Source organism: Macrotis lagotis, chromosome 5 (assembly GCF_037893015.1).
Source record: "Macrotis lagotis isolate mMagLag1 chromosome 5, bilby.v1.9.chrom.fasta, whole genome shotgun sequence".
Lineage (NCBI taxonomy): Eukaryota > Metazoa > Chordata > Mammalia > Peramelemorphia > Peramelidae > Macrotis > Macrotis lagotis.
The window spans coordinates 207,011,162-207,031,197 of record NC_133662.1 but is presented as its reverse complement, the minus strand read 5'-3'; positions in this window follow the sequence as shown (position 1 = coordinate 207,031,197).

Below are 20,036 nucleotides of genomic sequence, written 5' to 3'. Positions count from 1 at the left end.
TTAAGATGATGTATTTAAATTGGACATCATTGATAGTGGTCTCAAATTATGGAAAATATTTAGAATGGTACAGTGGATGGGAAAGGCTGGAATTTAATATGTATTTAAAGATTGATAATCAATATGATATTTCAAAACTTAGTAAGGAAAGCAATAATCACATAAATTTAGATGACTTCCTCAAGAAACTGTCATGTTCATATGTACTTGTTTTCATTTTTGACAAAGTTTTTAGGTCAGTAAATCCAAGACATGGTATACAATATATCTTGTATCTGATAACATACTTAATAAAATATATTATTTTTTTCTAATGAAAAATATGGAGCACTGAGGTATAATTAATGGTATGAAGAACTTGTTGAATGAATAGATCTAAAGAAGATTTAGTCCTTTTTACAATCAAAGCTTGGTAGGATTTAGTAGTCCAGTGGATTTCTCTCCAAATATGTGTTTGGTCTTGTTCTGTTGCACTATGTTAAAAATAATTTATTGACTGATATAAAAAAGGATGCATATCAAAATAGAAGATGACACAAAGTTGGGAAGGGTAACTGTTTTATAGATTGAAAGAATTCAAAGGGAATTTGACAAGCCAGATTATTGGATTAAATTGAATATTGTGAAATTTAAGAGGTTGATAGTAAAATTTTGTACTTGAATTTTTTTAATCATCTTTTCACAAACAAAGTGGGAAAGATATGGTTAGATAACAGTTTGTCATTAAGAAATCTGGGAGTTTAAGCATAATAAAATTTATTTTTTCCAATTTAATTATTTTTTATTTATTTGGTTTTCAAAGTACATACAATGCTGGTTTATATCAATTATTTTTTGCAAGGTTTTGAGTGTTTCTCCCTCCCCCCTTCTCTCCCCCAACACCAGGCAGAAAGCAATCTAATATAGACTCTTCACATGTAACTATGCTAAACATACATCTATATTAATCATGCTGTGAAAGAAGAATCAAATCCAAAAGTGAAGAAAATAAAAAACACTAGAGAGAAAAAAAAGTCAAAATACATAAAAAAATTTAAAAAATTGAAAATAGTAAACTTCGGTCTACATTAAATTCCACAGTTCTTTCTGTGGTATTTCTCATCACTTTTAGAATCTTCTTTGATTATTGTACTGCTGAAATGAATGAATCCAATATAGTCGATGGTTTCCTAATGTTTTTGTTAGTGTATATAATATTCTTCTGGTTCTGCTCACATAATAATTGAATATGATATAACTTCATTTTTCTCTAGGGTGCAGTTCTGATTCTTCACAGTGCTTTCTCCACCATTTCATGAATATCTCTTCATTAAACAAGTTCTCATAGTAGAAGTATCATTGATCTCAGTTTTAATTGCCTGCTTCCTTCTGGAGCCTCTCCTTTAAATACAAAGACCAGGACAACTATATTTTTATTCTTCCATATTTGGGATGGGAAGCTATTGTTCTGCCAAAGGTCATTTGGGAATTTATAATATCATTTACAGGCCATATAAAATCATGAACTTAAAAATCCTAATGCTAAAATGTCCCCAGATTTATTGATTTTCAAGTCCTGCCTGCAGTTAAAAGTTTTTTTTGGGGGGGTATAGAGAGGTATCAACAGTATTGGAAACAAAAAAATAGACAATTCAGAAAGTCAAATATATTTTTTATGTAATGCAAGATTCTTTAAAATTACCTTTGCCTAATAGTAAAATAGGGGGCCTCAGGAGTTAGTGAATTTCCCATTTTAGGAGTTCTTAAAGAAAATCTAAACAATTTGAAGGATATGCTGTAGAGAAAATTCTTTTTAAGATATGAATTGAACTTGGTAGTCATCACAGTCTCCAACAACTCTCAAATTGAGAGTTTCACTTGATTCATAGTCGACTTTGCAAAGAGCCCTAAGAAGAAATGGCGAATATAAAATAATTGACTATTCTGGTTAATAATGTTTCCATGAATGCCAAACAAGGATTGTTGTTTCAACAAATTTGAATACCATATATCACAATTAACACCCAAACCATACTGAGCTATTTTTAATGTATTTGTTTGCTTGCTTATTTAAATTCAATTAACAAAACCTTCCAATATCTTAGCTTGCCTCAAGGGCATTAATTATTGTTGAAATAGGGGGAAAAACTATATTAAAGTAATAGGTGATTGAAAGTGTAAAGAATATATTGTGGAGAGTTTGCTAGGCTTTTAAAAAATAGACAGATTTGTCCACCAAATAAAAAAAATTCTGGAAAGCAATATATGCTAAGAAACAAAATGAATGTCTGTTTTAATAGAAATATGTATATATATATATGTGCACATATATACATATGATATCTATCTATTTATCTTTCTGTCCATTTATCTATACATGTAAATTTTATCTAATGAATTTCTATTTGAAGGCAACATGATTTTCCTTGGCCTCAAAAGCTATTTTCTTACAAACACAGGTTTTGTTTAAAGTCAAATAATATATAGAGGGATGCTTGGTGGATTATATCTGAAGTGAATTGGGCAATTTGTTTTTAGGTGGTTTCATGAACTAAATACTGTTTCCATCAGTCGTGTGTATGACACATACCCAAGGGAGGCAGGGTCCCTAATTGTCTGATTCCAAAAAGTAAAAGTAAAAGTATACATATATATGTATATATTTATATACATATATATTACTTAGCATCTTATCTCCTTTGTATTTATTCCCATGTGTATCATAGGTCATCATCCATGCAGCAAAATTCCTATGCCATCACTTAGGGAGACGCTTTTTAATGAAACTAAATGTCCCATCTCTGCATCTGTGCATTTTCAATGAAAGGGAGCAGTGGTTGCTGTGTCCTTGATTTACATGCAATTTACGAGGAGAGAAGATGCTATTTTTCTTTTTGCTTTATTTTCTTTTGAATTTGGCACAGGAATCTTGAACGAGATCACTTTTTTCTCTTCCCTGCTCATTTCAAATAAAGCATTATGGCACCACAACAATAAGTAATGGTTCCTTATGCCATATTTATGACAATTATTAAACTGAGGGATGTTTACCTTACAGACTCTCAGAGCTTTATTTTTGCTGGTTTTCAGACTGATAAATTGAAGGGTTGAGGGTGAGGAGGTGAAGGTATAATCAAATTATCTTTGCTTTCTTTTTAAAGGGATAAAAACATTTTCTATGGTAGCAGTGTCATTACAGCTTATAAAGGACCCAATTTTCTACCAGTTCAATATGGTCTTCAAAATTATGCATGAAAACAGTTTAGTTAGAGGTATAACTATTATGCTTAATTTGCACATGCAAATGCTCTTTTCACATGGGAAGTTTGTGTATGTAATTACAGAGGTTGGCTGTGGAAATCTATCACTGTATGTCAGGACTATTAATATACATCATTGGTTAACTTTTATGTTTCAATTAGAGCAGTGTTTTAATTATTGGGGCCATTTATATGTATATTAACTTATGGCAAATAATTAGAATAGCATAGAGAGGCAATACTGGTTTTAATTACTGATCTTTTCTACTATGATCAGAAAAAGGAGGACAGGCAAAATTTACTATAATAGTTCACAAGACTTTCAAACTTCCTGCACTTCAATTTCACATTCTCAGTGTATTCCTCTTTTTTTCACTCTCCCTCATACCACATAGCAAATCCATTGTCAGATATTGTTTTGTATCTCATATTATCTCTTTTATGTGACCACCTTTTATCTCACTCTCATAAACACTACCCTAAGGCCTTCATCCATTTTTTTCCTAGACTTTGATTTTTAATTGGTTCCCCCTGCCACAAGTATCTCCTTAGAGTTCATCCTCAACACAGCAAATTGATAACTCTAAAGGATAGTCTAAGTATTTCCCTACTCTACTCCGTAAACTCCAGTGACTCTACTATCTAGGATCAAATACAAATGCCTTAGTCTGGCATATAAAGTTCTCATGACCTGTTATATTTTGGGTTTTTCTCACAAATCCTTAGCACTTAGTATAGCACATAAAAAGTGCTTAAACTGTTTGTTGTTTGATTGAAGACCAAAATTTAATAGTATAATTAACAGTTGAAGATTTAATGCAAAGCAAGAAATGATTTAAAATTAATACTGATCAAAATTCATTAGTGAGTGTGAGGAATATTATGAGTGCCAAAGACAGTGAATTTAGATATGTACTATAGTATGAGTGTCCTCTATTTCAATAAATTAAATGATCTCCTTGATTTTCCTCTCCTCCACATTTAATTCACATTCCTCACAGGCGACAAAATAACTTTACAGAAGGACAGATATGTCCATGTCACTCCCCTGATTGAGACTCTTCAGTAGAAATGAATTATGAGTCAGACATTGTGCTTCACAAATATTTTATTTCATTATGGGATGTAGATGTTATTCCTACCTTATAGAAGAAGAAATAGGGGCAGAAAGAGAATAAATGAATTACCTAGTGTCACATACTTAGAGTATGAGACAGGATGTGAAGTCTGATTCTCTTTCCTTTTTCCAAGTTTAATATTTTATCCACTGAGGCACCTAGGGGCCTATGCATTTAAAAGTTGCATGGTACATGAGTTCACTTAACTCTTCCAATAGAGATGATTTAAAACGTCTGCTAAAAAACAAGCAAAAGTAGGAAGAAAATAATTTATTGGAAAAAATTAACTTGACATTAGAAAATCAAGGTTTTATATCCAGTTAATCCTATGTCTATCACCTAAGTTCAGAAAAGTTACTTAGACGAGGGGATTTGGCACAGTGAAATGCAGACTAGATTTTTTGTTTTATTTTTTTTATTTATTTAGAATCTGGGTCATTTATTTATTGATTGGTTGATATTTTATTTTTTTTCAAACACATGTTATGAAAGATTTTCAATATTTATCATAGGCCTATGTATAATTTTAAGCTACAAAATTTCCTTCTACCTTCCCCTCAGGGCAAACAGTCATATTAATATTGTTACATACATATTTGTGGTATGCATATTTACAGATTAGTCATTTTAGGAATGAGGAGTTACAATTAAGGGAAAGAAATACCTAAGAGATATTTTTTAAAAAGTGAATGCAGTGTTCATCAGATTCTGAAGGATTTTGTTCTGTTTTGTTTTTCTTCCTTTGGATGGGGATGGCATTGTCCATAGCCGGTCTAATAGGGTTGTTCTAATTCTCTGGACTGCTGAGAGGAATTGCATACATCAAGGCTGATCATCTCACAATGTTGTTGTTAATATGTATGCACATTAGACTTGGAATCAAGAGAGGTTGATTTTTGCCTTATATATGTGTGTGCAGTCTAGGCTACCAGAAACAAATTACTTAGCCTTTTGGACTTCAATTATCCCCTCTATAAAATGAGAATAATAATATTCATAATAATCTATGAGATTAGGTAATTGCAATGAAAGCTCTACATAATTGTGAATTGGTGTTAAAATCTTTGACCTTCAGTTCCCCATTTGCAAAATGGTAATATTATTTACTCTACTTACATTAAGGAATCATTATAGCCCTGTTTGAATGAGATAACATATATAACAAATTTTGTGAATTTAAAAGATAATATTTATAAAAAATATTTGAGTAATGGAGCTCTAGAATATGGCAAAGCACATTTGATGAAGTCTTTTCATGTGAATAAGCTGAAGAACTAGATTTCCAGAAAGTCAAAATTATGGTGAAACTATGTAGATTAGGAAATAGTTGTAACTGGTTCTAGTCTGATAATTAGAATGTTGGAAGCTATCTCTCAAGGATTGGGGCTGGGCCTGGCTTCAGAAAGACTGAGTCAAATTCAACCTAATCTTTTTTACCTATACTCCTGTTCAATTCTGCTATAGTGATGTGATATTGTGAAAGAAAATCTTTTAAGGAGAGAGATCCTCTGATGACATATGATCCTATGAAAGGGCTTTATTCTTTGGTTTCTAAATGTGTTCCTTTCTATTTTATATGAAACAAATGAAACCTCTGATCTTATAAATCTTGAAATAATGAGAACAATCCCCAGGAATCAGGGATTTGAGGACAAGGATGAGTTAGAAAATGACATTCCTGCTAATGGAAACTGCAATAAGACCTCATCCAACAGGCCAAATCTGGAGAGTGATGGGATGTTATATAGGAACAATGTTATACAGGAGTTAAGCAGAGTATGTCCCTGAGGTATACAAATGTTGCACATGCAAATTAGCTAATGATGGATAATGAAAAGAAAGAATATTTGTATGGTTGTTCTTTTTCTTTTCTTTCTTTTCTTTTTGTTTTTTTTGCAACAGAGTTAAGCAACTTTCCCAAGACCACACATTTAGGTAATTATTAAGTGTCTGAGGTCACAGTTGGACTCAGATCCTCCTGACTGCAGGACTGATGCTCCACTGGACCACCTAGCTGCCCCTGTATATGATTGTTCTTGCAGTATCATTGCAAAACCTAATGAATGTTAATTGATTGAATGGAACAGGGGCACTGCCCAGTGGCATGCAAGAGTAGAGCAATATATTTAGGGGAGGAATGAGTCAATGGCAATTGAGAAGAAATACTAAAGATTCTCATGAGCTATATATTCTGATAAATTTTCTGAGAGTAACATATTTCTATTACACTTATATTAAATTTCCTCAAAAAAGTTATCTTTTAGAATTTTTTTTCCTTCATATCAATAGTATATATGTTTCTAATTTGCTTTGATGTTTACAAAACACTCATAATTAACTTTCAGGTATTATTATCCCAAGGTTCTTTTAAAGATAGGAACTAGTACTTCTAGTATTTTAAAAAACATCTAAAGACATGTATTTACCAAGGCCCAGAACCAAAAGTTGAAATAAGATTTCTTGTATCCAGCTACAAAGTCCTTTCTTCTACTGTGCTCTCTGATCTTAAGCAAAAGACTGAGAAGTTGCTATGTACAGCTAGATGGTATAGTGAATTGAATACCAGCCCTGGAGTCAGGAGGATTTGTGTTCAAATGTGGACTTAGATGCTGGATATGTGCTAGCTGTTTGAGTTTGAGCAAGTCACTTAACCCTGATTGCCTCACATACCCTGTCTCTAATTGGCCTGATACAGATCTGGCCACTGGACCCAGATGGTTCTAGAGGAGAAAGTGAGGCTGGTGACAGCACAGCACCCTCAATCAAATTCAGTTCACGTGCTTGTCATGACTTCACCTCCCTTATATTATGGCCCTCTTCAAGAACAAAAGACTAATATATCATCATGCTGCCTAACATATGAAAAAGGATCCGATATTCTTCCCATTTTAAAATTCAGAGAAACATCAGGAAAAAGAAGGACAAGGCTATGACTGGCACTATGTACCTCTTTTATTAAGCCCTTAAGTCTTTGCTTCTCTTAGTGGATGGGGGCGGATGACCCTCTCTTCTGCCTTTAAAATATCAATCTGAAAACCATTTATAGGAGAGCTTATCACAAGAGTAAATAAAGGACAAGTTGATTACTAAGGGAATCTGGAATAAAACTAAAATTTGGTCTTAATATTGAATTACTTTCATCATCAATATTCATGAATAGCTAGGTCAGAATTTACTCTAAAAAGTCCAAACCTAGCATTAATATGAAATACTGCCTCACTCATATAATTGACACAACTTGGCATTTACTTACTTCTAAAACCTATCTTTAAATATTCCATTACCATAGAGAAAAGGTGGAAGAACTCAAAAGAAATAACCCTGGAGAAATAAATCAAGACATTAAGAGGTGTCTGAAATTTGATATGTGAAGCAAAGTAAAGGCAGAAATTTGTGGATGGGCTTTTATTCAATAAAAATTCCAAAACAATAGCATGAGAAATTAGAAGAATGTTTGTGAGGAAGGAAATAGAATTAAAAGACTGAATCAATGATGCTTTTTTTTATTAGAACAAAGTAAATATTATATAGTCAATGTTATTATTGTTATTATTATTATATAGTCAAATATTATATAGTCACAAATAATAAAGGCAAAGTTAATTATACTATAAAGTAGTTATTTGAAATTTTATCCATTTTTGATATCTATTGCACAATAAATTTTTAAATGTAATATAATTCATTCTAAATATTTCAAATATGTATGTGTGCAATAACAAATGTTGAATCCAATACATTCACATTTAACAGTTTTAAGCATAAAGTTGTTCATGGGCTTGAAAATCAATATTGATATAAACAGAATGTGCTTAGTTGGCTCTTTGATAAAGGGACATTTATTTAGGAGATATATTAATAACCGAAGTACAGATGCCCTCCCAATCAACTTCATGTAGGTGATATCCCTTTTCCTTTGACACATTGGGCCTTAAAGATGCGGTACTTGAAATAATGTTTGCCAACTGTTTTACAGAGAATTTACACTAAAGTCACTCTAAAATGTAGCACAACTGATGGACAAGTGACTTTCTTTCTTATAGAGCAAAGTATCTTCATTATGGGGTCAATCACAACTGAACTTTGACTCTTAAACACCTACTAGTTTATGGTTTCAATTTTTTGAAGTTTCCAAGGTCACAGTTTGCTTTGATAATCTTTCACTTATGAACAGGAAAGAAAAGAAGATAATGGAGCCTGAAGAAACAAGAGACAAATTCTCATGAACTAAATGGTGATAGTCTAATTGTTGAGACAATGATTTGAAGAGATCTCTTTCCTCATTCAGAAGCTTGACATCCCTTGCTTCCAAACTTGTATACCATCAGAAAGGAATAACAAAATGCCTTGATCAATCACTCTCTTTTAAATACATTCTCAGAGCCTACTCAGTAAAGGCTACTCATTTTCATGTGGTAGAGAAAATGGGACACTTGATATTTGTTAATGAACAGTACCTTTGTATTTCATATTATCATGGTTTTTTTTCTGGAAGCAGACTGACTGGGCTCTTCTACAAGATTATGGGAAGAATGTTGTTCATATCCTGAGAACAGGGCTATCATGGGTCAAACCTACACTTGTTGCATGAGAGTTACCAAATGGGATGTTTGAAGGGGTTTTTGTTTTGTTTTTTGTTGTTGTCCTTGAGAAAGCTGCAACTGATATTTTTCCCCATGGAATGATCCACTCTGAACTGTAGAAGTAAAAAAGAGGTGAAATGATTATGGTGATGATAAAGATTATAGTTTGTCAAATTATCAAAATAGAATGTTGCTGAGATTCATTCAAGTGGGTATAGAAGGCAGTAAGTCTTTGATTTTGAATCATGACACAATTAGCTATATGGATTGAGCAAATTATTTGGTCTCTCTCTGGGTCTTAGTTTGCTCATCTAATCAAAAATGAGAAATTTGAGTAAAAGACCTCTAATATTCTGCCTCTTCCAGAATTTATTAACTTTTACATAATACCTTCTTCTTTCCCAATATTCTAATACTTGTAGAAAATATTCTTTATTGGATGTGACACTGTTCTCTTTAAATAACTGCTCTTTCACATCATTACAGATTTAAGAATGGGAGGGAACTGGAGCATTGTCTGGTTCAAATCTCTTGTATTGTATAACCTTAACTTTTTAGAAGAATATAAACTATTTCTAGGGGAGAATTGAACAGAAAAATAGACCTGAATTCAGTAAAATAAAAAAAAATTTACTCAGGCACTTATTATCTGTATGATCCTAACTATTCAGTTCTCCTCTGTATGCTTCAGTTTCCTCAGTGGTTAAATGAAAAGAATAATAATAGCACCTAACAGTGTGGTTGTGAAGATCAAATGAAAAAATATTTGTAAAGGACTAAATATAGTGCACGTAAGGCAGAGTGCAAAAGATTCTGGACATGGAGTCAGAATGATCTAAATTCAAATTTGACTTCAGACATGTCACTTAATGACCCTGGACATGTCACTTAATACTGTGTGTCTGAGTTTCCTCATATGAAAAGTGAGCTAGAGAAGAAAATGGCAAATCACTCCAATATCTATGCCAAAACAATAGTATCTACTTAAGCTATTTGTTCGCTTCCTTCTTTGAGGGCAAGGAGTTTTTTTTTATCTTTATACCCCCCCCCCCCAATGGAACACTATACTTAACACATAATAGGCACTTAATGAATGGAAGTGTAAAAGTTAAGCCTCTTTTAATGCTAAGACTCCATTAGCTTTCTTTGTAACCATAGCATTCTACTGATGCATTTTAATTCATGAGGTGTACTAAAATAGATATTTTTAGGCAAATCGTCATTTACCCCATTGAAATGAACTAAGATATGGTCAGACAGTAAAAAACCACATGGAAACAAAAAATGGCATAGAACTAGGGATAAAAATGATTTATTGCATTACTTCATCTGGTGCCAGGAATCTGTCCACTAAACACTCCAGGGAAAAGGATCAGTTTATCTACCAAAATCTGTTCTCTCTAACTGAAACACATTAGCTGAGATCAGCCTGCACCATTTGAAGCAGGCTAAACTAATAAAACATGGCACTGGGACCTTTCCATTCAGAGCTTTCCTCTGTTTAATTCTCTGCTACTAGAATCAGATGGTACCCTGATCCCTGTGACCTTTTCAGAATACCAATCTCTGCAGGCAGACCTCCACTGGCAGATCTGTGGACCTCCTGTGACATTTCTCTATACTCCATTGGTGCCATCACAATCTGTGTCCTAGAAATCAGGAAAAGAATTGAGCATGTTCTCTGCAAATTAAAGCAATTTCATAAGACCTACAAAGATATATCACATCATGGGCAGCCCGAGTATTGGATAAGGACAATATATTCTCAAGTTCATACCACAATTAAGGTGTTACTTTAATATTGGATGGAAAATGTCATTCTCACTTAGTCCACAAATCATCAGAATTGTCATGATAATCAACTTCTGTAACAGGAACATTTGTATTGCTCTATAGTGTAACACATGTGAACTCTTGGAATGAGAGAACTCCAGGGCACACCCAGCTGTGGAAAAGTGAAAACAACTGATTCTTTTTTGTGGAAAGATTTTATTTATTTTGAGTTTTATAATCCCCCCATTCTTGCTTATCCTCCACCCACCCCCCACATTATTTCTTTACATTGTTTCCATGGTATTCATGGATCTGAATTGGATGTGAAGAGAGAGAAATCATATCCTTAAGGAAGAAAAATAAAGTCTAAGAGAGAGCAAAATTACATAAGAAGATAATTTTTTTTTCTAAATTGAAGGTAATAGTCTTTGGTATTTGTTCAAACTCCACAATTCTTTCTCTGGATCCAGATGGTATTCTCCATTGCAGAAAGCCCAAGATTGTCCCTGATTGTTGCACTAATGGAATGAGCAAGTCCATCAAAGTAGATCATCACCCCCATGTTGTTGTTAGGGTGTACATTTTTCTGGTTCTGTTCATCTTGCTCAGCATAAGGTCATGCAAATCTTTCCATGCTTCACTGAGTTCCCATCCCTCCTGGTTTCTAATAGAATATTAGTGTTCCATGACATGCATATAGCACAGTTTGTTAAGCCATTCCCCAACTGAAGGATATTCACTTAATTTCTGATTGTTTGCTGCTATGAATATTTTTGTACTAGTGATATTTTAAACTTTTTCATAATCTCTTCAGGTTATAGACCCAGTAGTGTTTTTGATAAATCAAAGAGTATCCACATTTTTGCTGCCCTTTGGGAATAATTCCAAATTGCTCTCCAGAAAGGTTGGATTAGTTCACAGCTCCACCAACAACGCATTAGTGATGCAGATTTCCCACATCCTTTCCAACATTGATCATTGTCCTTTCTGGTCATATTGCCCAGTCTGAGTGGTGTAAGTTGGTATCTCAGAGATGCTTTAATTTGCATTTCTCTAATAAGCAATGACTTAGAGGAATTTTACATATGATTAAAGATTGCTTTGATTTCCTCAGATATAAATTGTCTTGCTTATCCTTTGACAATTTGTCGATTGGGGAATGGCCTGGTTTTTTTTGAAATTTTGACTCAGTGCTCTGTATATTTTAAAAATGAGTCTGTTGTCAGAAATACTAGTTGCAAAAATTGTTTCCCAATTTACTACATTCCATTTGATCTTGGTTACAGTGCTTTTGTCTGTGCAAAAACTTTTAAATTTAATATAATCAAAATTATCAAGTTTATTTTTGATGATGTTCTTTTTCTCTTCTTTGGTCATAAACTGCTTCCCTTAACATAGATCTGTCAGGTAAATTGCTCCTTGATTGTGTAGTTTGATAATAAAATTGCTTTTAATGTCTAAATCCTGCATCCATTATGATCTTATCTTAGTATATTGTGTGAGGTGATGGTCTTATCTAAATTTCCTCCATACTAATTTCCAATTGTCCCAAAAATTTTTATCAAAGACAGAGTTTTTATCCAAATATCAGAACTCTTTGGGATTATCAAACAGTAGATTACTATAATCATTTCCTGCTATAGCACCTAGTATATTCCACTGATCCATCACTCTTATTTTTTAGCCAATACCAGACAATTTTGAGGACCAATCCTTTATAATATAATTTTAGATCTGATAAAGCTAATCCACCTTCTTTTGCATTTTTATTCATTGAATCCTTGGAAATTCTTGACTTTTTATTTCTCCATTTAAATTTATTTACAACTTTTTTCTAACTCATTAAAGTAATTTTGTTGAATTTTGATTGGTACAATGCTAAAGAAATAGTTTGCTTTTGGCAGAATTGTCATTTTTATTATATTAGCTCAACCTTTCCATGAACAGGTGATGTTTGCCCAGTTATTTAAATCTGATTTTATTTTTGTGAGAACTGTTTTGTAATTGTTTACAAAAATTTTTTGAGTCTGCCTTGGCAGGTAGACTCCCAGGTATTTTATATTGTCTGAGGTTATTTTGAATGGAATTTCTCTTTCTAACTCTTTCTGCTATCTTGCTAGTCATATATAGAAATGATGAGGATTTATGACCTTTATTTTATATCCTGTGACTTTTCTAAAGTTCCTAATTATTTCAAGTAGCTATTTAGATATTTTTTGGGGGATTCTCTAAGTAAACCGTTATGTCATCTGCAAAGAGTGAGGGTTTTGTCTCTTCCTCCCGAATTCTAATTCCTTCAAATTCTTTTTCTTCTCTTATTGCTGAAGCTAATATTTATAATACAATATTGAATAGTAGTCGTGATAATGGGCATCCTTGTTTCTCCCTGATCTCATTACATTGCATGTAATGCTTTTTTGATGGTTTCAAGTGGAGACTGCTTATTCTTCTGAGGGACAATTCATTTATTCCTTCACTCTCTAGTGTTTTTATTGGAATGGGTGCTGTGTTTTGTCAACATCTTTTTTCAGCATCTATTGATATGATCATAAGATTTCTGAAAGGTTAGTCATTGATATAATTAATTATACTAACAGTTTTACTAATATTTAACCAATGATGCATTCCTGGGATAAATACTACTTGATCACAATGTATTCTCCTCGTGGTGACTTGTTGTAATCATTTTACTAAGCTTTTATTTAAGGTTTTTGCATCTATTTTAATCAGGCAGATAGATATACAATTCTCTTTCTCTGTTTTAACTCTTCCTAGTTTAGGTATAAGCACCATATTGGTGTCATAGAAAGAGTCAGGCAGAGTTCTGTCTTCACCTACTTTTCCAAAGATTTCATACAGAATTGGAACAAGTTGCTCCTTAAATGTTTGATATAATTCACTTGGGAATCCATCTGACCCTGGAGATATTTTCTTAAGGATTTAAAATAATGACTTGTTGAATTTCTTTTTCTGAGATAGGGTTATTTAGGTTTTTAATTTTCTCTTCATATAATCTGGGCAACTTATATTTTTATAAATATTCATCCATTTCACTTAGATTGTAAAATTAATTGGCATAGAGTTGGGCAAAATAATTCATAATTGGTCTATTAATTTCCTCCTCATTAGTTGTAAGTTCACCTTTTTCATTTATGATACTAGCAATTTGGGTTCCTTCTTTCTTTTTTTAAATCAAATTTACCAAAGGTTTATTTATTTTATTGGTTTATTCCAAAAAACAGCTTATGGTTTTATTTATTAGTTCAATAGTTTTCTTGCTTTCAATTTCATTATTTTCTCTTTTTTATTTTTAGAAATTCTAATTTGGAATGTAATTAGGGTTTTTAACTTATTCTTTCTTTAATTTTTTAGTTGCATATTTAGTTCATTGATTTCTTCTATCTCTAATTCATTCATGTAAGTATTTAAGGATATAACATATTCCCTGACATACACCTTGAGTGTATCCTAAAGGTTTTGGTATGCTGTTTAATTACTGTTATTATCTAGGATGAAATAACTAATTAAATAAATAAATAAATAATCAAATAATTAATTATATATAATATATATATAATATATAATATACATATATAATATATAATATAATATACATAATAAATATATATAATATATATAATACATAATATAACTAATTAAATAAATAATTAAATAACTAAATAATTAAATAACTAAATAATTCCTTCTATAATTTGTTTCTTGATACAATCATTCTTTAAAATGAGGCTATTTAGTTTCCAATAAGATTTGGTTCTATATATCCCTGGTCCAATAATGCATATGATTTTTATTGCCTTATGATCTGAGGAAGATGTATTCACTATTTGCCTTTCTGCAATTGATCATTAGATTTTTATTCCCTGGTACCTGGTCAATTTTTTGGTACGTGCCATCTACTGAAGAAAAAAACAAAGTACATTCCTTTCTATCCCAATTCAATTTCCTCCATAAGTCTATCATATCTAGGTTTTCTAACAATCTATTTACCTCCTTACTTCCTTCTTGTTTATTTCATTATTCAATTTATCTAAATCTGAAAGTGGGAGGTTGAAGTCTCCCACTAGTAGAGTTTTGCTATCTATGTGTTACTGTAGTTCTTTCAGCTTCTTCTCTAAGAATTTGGATGTTATCCCATTGGGTACATAAATATTCAGTATTGAAATCATTTTGTTGCCTATGGTACATTTAAGGAGGATATAGTTTCCTTCCTTATCACTTTTAGTTTTTTTTTTTTTTTTTGCAAGGCAAACAGGGTTAAGTGGCTTGCCCAAGGCCACACAGCTAGGTAATTATTAAGTGTCTGAGACTGGATTTGAACCCAGCTACTCCTGACTCCAGGGCCTGTGCTTTATGCACTACACCACCTAGCCTCCCCTCCTTATCACTTTTAATGCTTTCTATTTTTGCAGCTGCTTTGTCTGTGATAAAGACTGCAACCCCTGCTTTTTTCACTTCAGCTGAAGCAAAATATATTTTGCTCCAACTTTTTACTTTTACTCTATATGTATCTCTCTACTTCAAATGAGTTTCTTGTAAGCAGCATATTGTAGTATTCTGGTTTTTAATCCACTCTGCTATTCACTTAGGTTGTAAAGCAGAGTTCATCCCATTCATGTTAAAATTTATAATTACTAACTATTGCCCTCTATGCTATCCTCCTTCTGTTTGTATTTTTCCCCTTTTTGCACTTTATCCACACTTCTCAGTATTTTGATTCTGAATACTGCCACCTTCGGTGTGCTTGTCCTCCTTTATTAACCCCCCCCTCTACTTTCTTTCCCATTTCCTTTTCCTCCTTCTTTCTTTCCTTCCTTCTGCTAATTTCCTTTTTTCTCCTCCTCCTCCCATTTCCCCTTTTTAATACTGGAAAGGTAAAATAAGTTTCTTAACTTAGCTAAATGTGTTTAAGTTAAACTTAAACCAAGTCTGATGGGATGAAGATTCAGGTGGTTCTTACCACCTTCCTTCTTCCCCTCCATTGAAATAAGTCTTTTGTACCTCTTGATATAATGAAATATATTCCATTCAAACTCATCCATCCTTCCATATACTTACTGTCCCCCCTTTTAAGGAGGCAATTTTTAAATCATTCTATCTGAGTCACTGGCTAAGTATATTCTCTCCAATAGATTTACAATTCTAAAGAGTTATGAGAGTCTTTCTCCCAAGTGGGGATATAGTCAGTTTCATTTTATTGGATAGCAGTTTTTCCCCCTTTGCTTCTATATTTTTTCATGCATCTCTTGAGTCTTCTGTTTGATGCCCAAGTTTTCTATTTAGCTCTGGTCTTTTCATCAGGAAATGTTGAAGTCTCCCATTTTGTTCAATTTCCATCCTTTTTGCTAGAAGAGAAAGCTCAGTTTTGACAGACAGTGGATTATTGGCTGCATTCCAAGCTCTTTGCTCTTCAGAATATCTCATTCTTGGCCTTTCAATCCTTTAATTTTGATGTGACCAGGTCCTGCGTAATCCTTACTGTGGCTTCTTGGTATTTAAATTGTTTCTTTCCTGGCTACTTGCAGGATTTTCTCTTTTTTCTGATAGTTCTGGCATTTGGCCACAATATTCCTTGGTGTTTTCATTTTAAGACCTCTTTCTGGAGGGAATAGATGTATCCTTTCAACAACTATTTTGCCCTCTGGTTCTATGATATTAGGGCAATTTTCCATCACCAAATCTTGTAATATAAAGTCCAGGCTTTTTTTTCCCCTCTTCAGTGTTTTCTTTAAGGCCTATAACTCTCAGGCTCTCTATTTTTTATCTGTTCTTGAGGTCATTGGTTTTTGCGGATGAGGTAATTTACATTTTCTTCTATTTTTTCTATTTTTTGTTTTTGTTTAACAGAATCTTATTGTCTCATAAAGTCTTTAGTAACCACTGATTCCATTCCTTTTTTTAGAGAATAACTTTTTTCATTTACCTTTTCCAATTCCTTTTTCAGTTAGTCAATTCTATTTTTGGAGGAGTTTTCCATTTGCCTAAGTGTAGTATTGAGGGATTCTTTTTGCATTTGCCCAATTGAGGATTTAAGAGAATTATTCTCTTTTTGTATTTATCCAATTGTATTTTCCAAGGATTTGTTTTCTTGTTGCAAAATGTTAATTTTTTATTTTACTGGGTAAAGCTACTTAAAAATCAAAAAAGTAAAAAAAAAACTATTTTCCACTGACAAGTTGCAGGTACAATCAAGGAAATGTGATTTGCATCAAGAAGAGCAAGGATGGACTTCCAGCCAAGATGGCGGAGAGAAGACAGGCAGAGTTCTAGAGTCTCTTGATCTCTTCCCCATCTATCACATGAAACAAACCTCTTAAAGGAAGTCTGACTCACGGAACCCAGAGAGAAAAGACAGGAGAAAGAGCATCTACCTCAGGATTTGTCTCCCACTGCAGCTTTGGTAGAATTCAGGCAGGTGAGTCTGGGCTCAGAGGGAGGATCAGCCCTGGGTCAGCCAGATTAACGGCTAAATTGGAACCGGGAGTCTGAGGGCCAGAGAGCTGGACCTGCTGGATCAGCGGTGGGGCATGATGACAGGGTCTTGGGTCTGCAGGGAAGCAGAGGCAGCTGGTGTTGGTGCTGTCACCCTGGAGCTTGGGGACAGGGCTGCGGGGAGAAGTCTGGTGCAGGAGAGTTGCGGACACCATCCCTGGGCTCCTCCAGTCTGAGAAACTCTGAGTCCACGCCTCCATTGCACTGAGGCCTCCTTCCAAACATACAATTGTGAACTACTTCTGCCTCAGGCCCAGGTGTATGAGTCAAAGAACCAGCTCAGCTGAGAAATGACCTCAGGCCAGGGTAAAGCCCAGCATTGATTGAAGGCAAAAGCATTCAATAGTTCCAACTCCTTCCTTCAGGCAAAGGGAGAAGGCCTCACAAACCAGGTAACAGACACTCCAGAGAGGGCAACCAGCACCTCCTACTGGCCAGCCAGAGAAACTGCAGTCTGTAAAGGCTTTAGCGATCCAAAGTCCAGGTGAACCAGCCCCCCCCCCCCCCCCCCCCCCCCCGCCCAACTCAAGGTCTTAGCATAATGAAGGATCAGTGTAAAGGTGAATCCATAGAAAATTCCTGGAAGGGAAAGACCCCAACTCAGACACACCTGGAACCTCTGAGGAGAATACAATCTAGTCTCCAGCAAGAAAGACTTCCTCGAAGAAAAAAAGAAGGAGCTTAAAAATTTGGGAGAGACAATTAATATCTTGCAACAAGAAAAAAAAACCTTAGAAAGTACAATTGGACAATCACAAAAGGAGAATAAATCTCTCAGATCCTCAAATGAGCAAATGCAAAAAGAAATTAATTCTCTCAAAACCTCAATTGGTCAAATGGAAAGCTCTTTCAAAAGTGGAATTGACCAATTGGAAAAGGAGTTGCAAAAGTTTAATGAAGAAAACTCCTCCCCCAAAAAAAGAACGGAGTCTACAGAAACTAATGACTTCATGAGACAGCAAGAGTCAGTTAAACAAAATAAAAAATTGAAAAAATAGAAGCAAATGTAAAATACCTCATCAACAAAACCACTGTGGTATACGTATGTCATGGAACACTATTGTTCTATTAGAAACCAGGAGGGACAGGATTTCAGAGAAACCTGGAGGGATTTGCATGAATTGATGCTGAGTGAGATGAGCAGAACCAGAAAAACACCGTACACCCTAACAGCAACATGGGAGTGATGTTCAACCTTGAAGGACTTGCTCATTCCATCAGTGCAGCAATTGGGAACAATTTTGGGCTTTCTGCAAAGGAGAGTACCATCTGTATCCAGCTAAGGAGGTGTGGAGTCTGAACAAAGTACAAGGAATATTCCCTTTTATTTGGGAAAAAAAAAAGATATCTTATTGTCTGATCTTGTTACCTTTGAGAATTCTGTTCTCTTTAAGGATATGATTTCTCTCTCATCACACCCAATTTGGATCAAGGTACAACATGGAAACAAAGTAAAGACTGACAGAGTTCTATCTGTGGGGTGGGGGTGGGGGGAGGGAAGCAAGATTGGGGAAAAGTGTAAAACTCAAATAATATATTTAATAAAAATAAAAATAAAATAAAATAAAATAAAATAACCAAAAAAAGAATATATTTAGCTTCCATTTGTTCCTTGTTCCCCACTTGTACAGAAATAACTGTATAGGTGGCTGCCACAATGACCACTACAACACTTAATATTCCAAACACAATACAACTAACACATCTCTTTTGCCTAATTTTCTTTAATACCTTTTCTAAGAACTCATCAGCAGGGGATATATGTCAGCCTCCTACCTTGGTGGGTATTATAGCAAATTTTGGTTGTCTTATCATGAAAACAACATCATCATCCATCACTTCCTTATTAACATAAGCTCTAATAGTGCAACTGTAACAGTTAACATTATACCACACCTTTTTCTCTCATAATATTGACATTTTTGAAAGATCCTATCATGAAAGCAATATCTAGTCCTGTGCATGCAGTCACAGACAATTTCTTTTCTACATAAGATATTTTGCCCTACATCTTTTTCCATTTTATATACCTTATCTCATCTACTGCTAGCATAGTCTTCCATATCTCTTAATTAGCTAACCCTATTTCTGGGTATATGATTATTTAATATAGCCTGGAATACCCCATGGAGTGACTCTATCAGGAGAATACCACACTTATAGCAAAATAGAAAAATCATAAATTCTTCTATTTGGGGTGTTACAGGCCACCTAGGGTGGAAAATGTTCATTTTTGAAATTCTAAGCATGTACATTTAAACAAGGAGGTTCTATAGGAAATATCTCTCTTCCTTCAATACTTTCCACAAATGGAATTCCTGATATTTCTAAGGTCTTAAATGCTCCCATGTTATAAATATTTGGATGAGTTGAATGATTAGTGATAAATGATTTTATTGAATTTAACACATAGTTCAACAGGACATGTTTTACAAAAACATATAGGTGTCACAATATTTAAACCAGAAAAATTGTGCCTAACTTTTCTTCTCAGCATCTCTTCTTTGATATTGCTAGTAGGAATTTTGTTATATCCCAAATAATTTGCAGCTTGCTCTATCATGGTAGAGTAGTGACCCGTGGAGGGTTTTGAACATAAAGGAGAATAAATCTCTCATATCATCAATTGGAAAATTACAAATTGAGAATACTTCTCTCAGATCCTCAAATGAGCAAATGCAAAAAGAAATTAATTCTCTCAAAACCTCAATTGGTCAAATGGAAAGCTCTTTCAAAAGTAGAATTGACCAATTGGAAAAGGAGTTGCAAAAGGTTAATGAAGAAAACTCCTCCCCCCAAAAAAAAGAATGGAG